The sequence below is a fragment of the Montipora foliosa genome, chromosome 1 (assembly GCF_036669935.1).
Source record: "Montipora foliosa isolate CH-2021 chromosome 1, ASM3666993v2, whole genome shotgun sequence".
Classification (NCBI taxonomy): domain Eukaryota; kingdom Metazoa; phylum Cnidaria; class Anthozoa; order Scleractinia; family Acroporidae; genus Montipora; species Montipora foliosa.
The window spans coordinates 58,596,665-58,604,875 of NC_090869.1; the positions used below are offsets into that span (position 1 = coordinate 58,596,665).

General features: G+C 38.3%; 1 protein-coding gene across 1 annotated transcript in view; it reads right to left on the reverse strand.

Annotated features, from left to right (window-relative positions):
- Positions 1-6,803, reverse strand: part of LOC137979473 (adenosine receptor A3-like) — a 60,495-nt gene extending 53,692 nt beyond the window's left edge. The window contains exons 1-2 of the mRNA XM_068826738.1: positions 6,784-6,803; positions 788-850 (exon numbers count right to left, since the gene is read on the reverse strand). The gene's annotated coding sequence lies outside the window, so the exon portion shown is untranslated. The remainder of the gene's footprint in view (positions 1-787; positions 851-6,783) is intronic.
- Positions 6,804-8,211: the final 1,408 nt, after the last annotated feature.

Consider the following 8,211-nt stretch of genomic DNA (forward strand, 5'->3'; position numbering starts at 1 on the left):
TTATCTTTGATTGTCCAAAGGTGCAATGGTTCATCCGTTGATGCTATTGAATGTTAATTCACATGCAAATAGCGTTATTGAAAGTTCGTTCGCGTTATTGAAGTTCATGGAAGTGCTAATGAACTTAGTTTCGACTGTTGACGTAAATGAATGTATCTTTTGCGTAAATGAACAGCAAAAGGTGTAGTTCCCAGATCACCCATTAAGGTCCAATTTGTTCCGCTTGGGATTAGGAATTCGGAACAATTGGTTCTCTTTTTAACAATAAAGGACCATTTTGTTCCGTGTCTTTATAAAAGCACGTTCCCACTTTATCAAAAGGAACACATGTTTAGGAACAATAGTTCCCAAATCACCCATTAAGGACCAATTTGTTCCGCTCGGGATTCGGAACTCGGAACAATTGGTTCCCCTTTTAGCAATGAAGGACCATTTTGTTCCCAAGTAGTATGAAAGCACGTTCCGAATTCATCAAAAGGAACACAAAAAAGAGGAACAATCTGTTCTCGCTTTTCAAGAGGGGACCGTTCCAGAACCAAGAAAAGGAACACCTTTGAAAAACAAAATGCGCTCAAAAACATCGCTAGTTAAAAAGAAAGAAGCCAAAAAGCGACTAAAAGATCACTTTGTGGAACACAATCGAATGCCGAAATTTTGCTGACGAAATAAAACACTCAACTCAAAAAAGGAAACAAAATTGAAATTTGGGAAATGTTATAGAGCCTTTTCTTTATGGCTAATAAAGGTGGTTTCCTTTACAACGGTCTGATGCTTCCGGAGATGATACCTTAGAGTGTGTAAACAGTCCAGTTCTCTGTCTCCAGGCAGTTATTCCAATCCCCATCTTCTGCTTGAACCCAAAGGTATAAACAAAAGAAAAGAACTGTAAATAATATTCGTCTGTAACCCTATACATATATCCATATATATATATATACATTTATCTGTAATCTTAAACCTAGTTTGCTCATGGCATATATTTGAACTTCAAAAAATTGTAACGGCAAATCATTTAACTCCCTCAAGAAGTCAGGCCGTGCCTCACGAAAAATTGGTAAATCAAAAAATATTTATCCTCACACCAGTATACGTACAACCAGCTTTGCAGTATTATTTTGTTTTGAATCTTAAACTATAAACATTAGGAAACTTGGACCAGGTTTCTGCCATCTTTATCATACCTTTAATCAATATTTTTTTTTGTGCTATTGAATGTTCTTTCAAAAAGTCTCTTTAATGATATTATGGATTACCCGTTTAATTTGATTTTCTATGGCTTTTGATCCGATTTTATAGTCACAATTTAGTAAAGTAACTGGTCTCGAATTTTTGCAAGAAAACGAGCTTTTGTTTTGCTCTTTATGAAAGAAGCAGTTGAAAGCATTGAAAAATAAGGCAAAAATATCCCAGAACACCTTGTAAATACTTTAAGAATCACTAATGTTTATCTTTAATCGGTTTCAACTGCACTTGCTGGTTGTGAACTGAGTCTTTCAATCCTTCCCGAAAAACTTTTTGCACGCTTGTGCAATGTTTTCAAATGAAATCGTCCGTTCGCGATTTTCCTTGTGGTGAGGAGATAATTTAGTCACGCTTCGACTCCTTTGTGAGAAAACAGACTTGCGGCAAGGGCAAATGAAAGCTATCTCTTACTTTTGGAATGGCTGCTTCATCACTCTATTGCATGGTATGCAACGTGTGAAGCCTCGTGACAGATTACAAGATATTTTCTGATTTCATATGTTGGGGGACTGGAATCCAGTTTAGTTGTTTGCCGGACGGAGGTGGTGCGCCGGTAGCGCCAGTGTCGAGGCTCTGTCCACGCTAATGCGTTTTCGTTTGAAAACGCATACAATTTGATGAATTTAATCCTTCTGTCCACACTAAAACAAATGAGCGTGTTAATCGAAACCGCATCGATTTGAAAACGATCTCGAAAGTGGAGACAAATAAAAACGCCTACATATCGTTTTCGTCTGGACAGTCGAAAACGCATCGAAATGAAAAGGATGACGTCATCCCCACCACGTGAGTGGCACTCATTAAAACATGCTTTACCTAATATTACTAGCGAACTTGTTTGGGGCTTACCTTGCTCTATTTAACCAAAATGAAGTTGTCTACAGGTTTCAAACTCGCACTACGGGAAATGCAGAAAATATCACAGCCGTATCTCTTTCGAGGATATTTTTCAACCTACGAAACAGCATGTCATTAACAGTTTTTGAGCGCTTTCGAGCGTTTACGTGCGGACAGTTGAAAACGCGGGGAAAACGGTAGTATGGACGCAGATCAGTAGATGCAATTTCGATGACACCGAAACCGGATACTTTTGAACACGCATTAGTGTGAACGGGGCCTGAATTTCTTTAAAATAGCGGATATAAATGGAAAAAAATATCAGGATGCCACTGGAACTGTGCGAGTGCATTATGTTTAGTTTTCGTTTATAAGTTTGACCACGTTTACTATAATTAGTTTTCTATCAAATGGGATTGTCGCGCAGATCATTTAAAGTGCGTTGTATTTTTGTCACTTCCTAACTTTTTCTGGATTTTGCTTAGTTTAGTCTCACGTTTTCTGTATTAATATCTATGTTTTTATTTACAAATTTTGCAGTGAATTGTGCCGTTAAAGAAAAAGTCAAATTCAAACTGCATTCAATTGCAGGTGTTAAATTAATCCAGATAATTCCAAGCTTTTGCAGCTTAGTGGCGCCCCATCAAGTGATTCAAGTTCTTTTTCTTGTTGTTTAGCGGATTTTTAACAGTAACTTTCACATTTTATCGAATCTGAATGAAGTTATTGTTTTCAGTACATTAGATCAATATACGTGATGCAAACCGGCACAACTGAAATGATGGTAGATGGTGCCCTAAACGGAAAAAACTTTTGCATGTCTTACGTTGGGACTTCTTCTGAACCTGTTTGAAGAAAGGCTCCCTGACAAAAGACTCAGGATTGACGCGCAACATATACTAACAAGTCGTGCGCAGTGTCTTGGGTTGGGTTTTTGTGCAGTTTAGTTTCCTTTTTTCGCGCAGATCAAAACCGAGTGGTGGCAAAGATTTCTGATACGTGAGAATAAAACCAGGAAATCTCGCCATATAATGTTGTCTAACATCTGTTATGTCAACAGTAATACTTCTTCTGGCAATTTGTTACCAAGTTTGCTAGTTTAACTTGTGCAATTATGAGGCAACTTGTGGATGTCACTAACTTTTTGCCTCATTTTTTTTGTGACTAAATTGCATTGTTCTCTGATAAAAGAACATGTATTTAATTATCAGTTATATCATAGCTCGGGTACCCCCTTAGCTGGAAGGAACAGCATTAAAGTGAACACTCACTCTGCCGGAGAAGGTGGAGGATGATAATAATCACGTCACATTTCAACCTGAATATACTTTTTACATTCGTGTTTTTTAAGTTGTTGACACTTAGGTTAATACGCATTTTCCAATTCAAGTTTTAATTATTCAACTATCTACATTGCATTATGAGTATTATAGGAAATAACTAAGCTCGTTTCCTGGAATCGATATCAAGCAATTGCATAACATCCTGATTTGCGAGAGGGCGCGCATGCAGTACGATCTAAAGAGCGTCTTTTACTGTTACGGACCGAGCAAACTCTTTGATAGATTGATACCCAACTCAAGCAAATTGAGATCATCGGAAGCAAGAGTCATAGAAGTTAAGAGTCACTTTAAGGAAAACCCTGAGCTCGTGATGTACAGCCCAAAAATAAAGAGATAGCTCTTTTGAATTCTGGGATTCTATAGGCATAGAAAATGGGATTGACTAGTGAATTGGCATAAACTAAAAAAATCGAAAAGAAACGCAAATGAAATGTTTGACTGGAAAAGCCAGAATAAGTTCGTTTGGAGAATATGAGGAAAAAAGAAAGATTGTGCGGCAGCAGCAACGCTAAAGATACAGCTGTCACTATGAATAGTGTTTTGGTCAGTTTTCTCTCTCGACTCACTGCGCCGTTGTGGTGAAGATGAGTTCCACAGTACATTTTGGCCACGACCGATGTATAAGAAATGACGATAATAAATAAGCAACAAACAAATATTGACAGATATGAGTAAATTTCACCGCCTAATGTAAAGAGGGCATATAAGTACATGCAAGCGGAGTTTAGCACAGCGGTAAGCCAAACGAACGCAACAGATGCTCCAAATATCCATTTTTTGAGGAGACGATGCGTAAATGGACGAAACGTGGCGTGCATCCGCTCCAAAGAAATAACGGCAAGGTTTGTCACCGAAGCTACTGGAAAGAGTAAAAGGACAGCCAGTAAAATACTGTCCCCGGCTGGCGACAGATAGTACTCCCATAGGCTGCAACTACGACCTGATCTGAACACGTCTACGCTCAGCGTGATCACCCCTATACATATGTCTGCAACTGCCAGGCTGATCACCAAGTACATACCACGCTTGTGAAGACGGGGCTCTTTGAGGTAAACAATGACAGCAAGGGAATTGACCGTTACTATGGCAATACCTACAGTACAAAGTACTGTAAGCCAAGCAATGCATTCCGATGGAGAAAACTTGACGGTCGTTAATTGTCCTTCAAGCAATGTTTCATTTGGCTTATCCAAGGAATCATCAGCCATCTTATCCATCCAGCTATAGAAAGAGAGCACATACAAGGAAATCTTAGACTTTTTATAGAAATCTTAATTAAGTAAGCAAGAACGACGGCATCGGATACGAGAACGTGAACTAGAATTTACCTGTGCGCTATTGTAATCATTTTGCCATTTATCCAAATCGTTCAGCATGGAAAGGGTGTGCCAACTTCTCCGGGAAAAAATGTTATGAACAGTGTGGATTTGTGGAGAAAAAATTGTAAATTTATTTTCGAAGGCTTGTGTCCTTCAGATTGTCTTTTTATTATTATTATTATTATTTTAATTTAAGGTCGTTGTTGTCAAGACGAGAATGGCAGATAAATATGCAGGGCAAGCAGAGGCATTTTTTTGCATATAAAAGCCATTACTTTGTGGGGTTTAGTTGTCACCTGAAACAGTGAGCACAAATTTGCATTGGTCATTTCCATTTTTTCCTGTTTGTGATAAGTCCTATAATTTTAGGACTGTAAGTTTATTCTCCCAGTAATGATAACGTTAATCATTCATTAATAAAAATAATGAATAAATAACGGCCCACCACGCCGAGAAAGAGATCTCAAACAATGTTGCTAAGACGGAGAGAAATTTATTGCCCAGAGGAAATAAATGGATTTACGCTGAATGTGACATGCTAAGTTAGTTATTTCCCATATGTTGCAGTTTGGGCATTCCTGTCATCCAGGAATTTCTCTACATCTTTGACCATATGCACAAGCTAGGCTCAGGCTGACTCAAGAGAGTCAAGTTCAAACAAATGTTGAATTCGACTGTGTTAAAGTATGGATAGCCTGTGTACAGCCGCCCGATCTCTGAAAAAAACAATCGGAGAGGAGCGATGCTCCTCTCACAGGCTAGGTATGGAGAGTTCCGTAGACTTCGACGGGAACCTGGGTAAACGACCAAGTTCACCAGAAGTTCATTTAGCTCGCGGATTTCAGTATCCATCCTGTGTTACGTTAGCCGTGTACTCGTAACCTGCGATCAGGCCCATTTTTAGCTTCGCCCATATGTTCTCTTATGTCGTCGCTCGCTAAAATTGGGCCTGACCAAAAGTCTCTCAAGAATTCCGGACGGTCGGTCAACGCAAACTCGTGATCTGATTGGCTGTTGAAACGCCGGAAGTGAAAATGCCATTGTGATTGCGCGGAGCTCTCGCAAAGTCCTCGAGACTAATTCACTTTGCGAGTCCATCTTTAACACTGTTCGTACTCCATCAAAAAATTGACGGCCAAACTTATCATGATTTCACGGCGCGCAATTCTAGAAATACACTGCAACTGAAGATATTACCCGAACAAATCACCAAAGAAACCTTCATCGGCAAACACGTTAAAGAAATAATGTATTTCTCTTTTTTTTTTTCTTTAAAAATCTATTGCCAAACCGTCCAACGACAAAATGCTAGGTTATCTCAATTACAAATTAAGATGTCAAGCTTAAAAGATTGCATATTCAATGAAGTTCGGAGAAAGAATTACACCCGCCTTTGCCGCAATATAGTCGTCGAAAAGGTACAGAAAATAAAATTCCCCATGCTTTAAATGTGTTTTTCTCAAATTAAAGCCAACGGTAACTTTCGAATTCGTTTATAATATTCCTCCCACAGTAATTAACTGTGGTCAAAACTAAAATAGCCGTCCACGCGTGTAGTGGTGTAATGGAAGTAAATTTGATTGGCCGATGAACGACAAGTCAATCAATCAAAAAAAGTGGGCGGAAGGAATTTCGAAGAGCAATTTGGTCAGGCTCTACTTTTCGTTTCGCCCACTCCACATTACGTACCAGGCGAAACTAAAATAGAGCCTGATCGCAGGTTATTTGCTCGATTTTTCCCCGCATGGATCCATTTTTGCTTATTAGTTTTTTCCAAGTAGTTTGCATATTTTAAAGAATATTTCCGCATCGGCCTTTAAGCCTCATTGCATCAAATTCTCTTCGATCATCATATTTCTTCATGTCAGCCTTTAGTTACCCATAAGCTGTTAAATGTTCCTTTCTCAACACTTCCTAGCTGTAAGACTTGCCAGCGAAATATTTGCTCCTGGAAAAAGTTCGCTGACTGCCTCATATTATGAGCCAAAAATAACCTTTCGAAAAGGCAAGAGATACTGCGACTAAAAGAAAACCGTCCTTACCTTGATTTATCGTAGCACTGGAACTGCTTCGTTGTAAACAAATGGGAAAAGGGAAACTTGCAGGAAAAAGAAAAAAGAAATGAACTGAACCAAAAAGCAGACTAGGACTCATGAAAAGTGAATGCAGCATCTGCAGCAGAAACCTTCTTGTGTGTTGCGTTTTACGTCAAAATTAGAGCTGAAGAAACGCATTGATATTTGGGCAACCGGTCAACAGCTTTCGAAACTCGATTGCTTTGGCATAATGAAAGAAAGGAAAAAGTAAACACTATAACGACCATCTGTCACCGAAGACAGTTTATTTCAACACATCTGTGTTAAAAAACTTCATTCTTGTTGCATCGTTTTGTGAAATAGGTACCTACGATGTAGAGTTAATGTAAATGATGATTCGAGGAATTACAGGAAAGTTCCGTAAAGGTTGCCTCAACTGAATGAGAGCAACTGAGGTAAATCGACAATAGTTTTGGTTATTTAGGGCGTACTAGTAGAATAATAAACGACAAAAATAATTTCTTGGGCTAAGCTTGTTTACTTGCGACCGGAAACTGCTTAATTAAAACTGCTGTTATAGAACAATTTTAACCACCTTTCAGGCAAGAGAATAGTTTTTTGTTCCTTATCGTTTCGGTTTTTTTGTCCTTGGCCACAATGACTGCAATTATTAATCCAAATTTAAGTAGGTTGGCAGTCGTATCAGTTGCAACAGTCAAATTTTCCGCTGTTTTGAACAATCAAGACCGTGTAGGAACTGCCTTAATTAAAAGTTACGAAATCGAGTCATAAACGCGAACAAGTAAGTTGATTCTACTCCAGTAGTGTCACTCGTTTTGTATTGTTTTTACAGGTACCTTCGATTGCGTCCAACGAAGTCGAGAGTTTGTCATGTGTTATGTCTACAGTAAATCGAGTCCTAGCAATTTGCGATTAAGGTTGAACTCTAATGAATCACAGGTTTTTGATGTGGTACAAGCCTCACGTTTATAAAGACTCACCAAATTTCAAGCGAGGCTCGTTTGTTATTAAATGATTTTTTGCGGCTTCAACCTCCGATTGTTCTTATCCTTTTTTCACTGTATCCTGGCGACAAAGGAAATCTAAACTTTTCAGAATCTTTATCGTGTGCTCCATGAACAAACAGAATAAGTTATTTTGCTGCAAAATTTATTGAGCCATTGAATTTTTGAAAACAATAATGCTTGTTGTTTTGTGAAAATTAAAACTAGAATCGCGAAATCCACATTTCCAACATCATTAGGAGAAAGCTTCGGTTATACTTCCAGTGCTCCGAGACAGTCGTTTGGAGGTTTTGACGTAATAAGAAAATGACGGATTCGATGATTTTGGGGAAACTTAAACTGATATCTAATTTAATTTTTCTTTAGAAAACTGTAAATATGTAATATAAACATAATATAATGATATCAT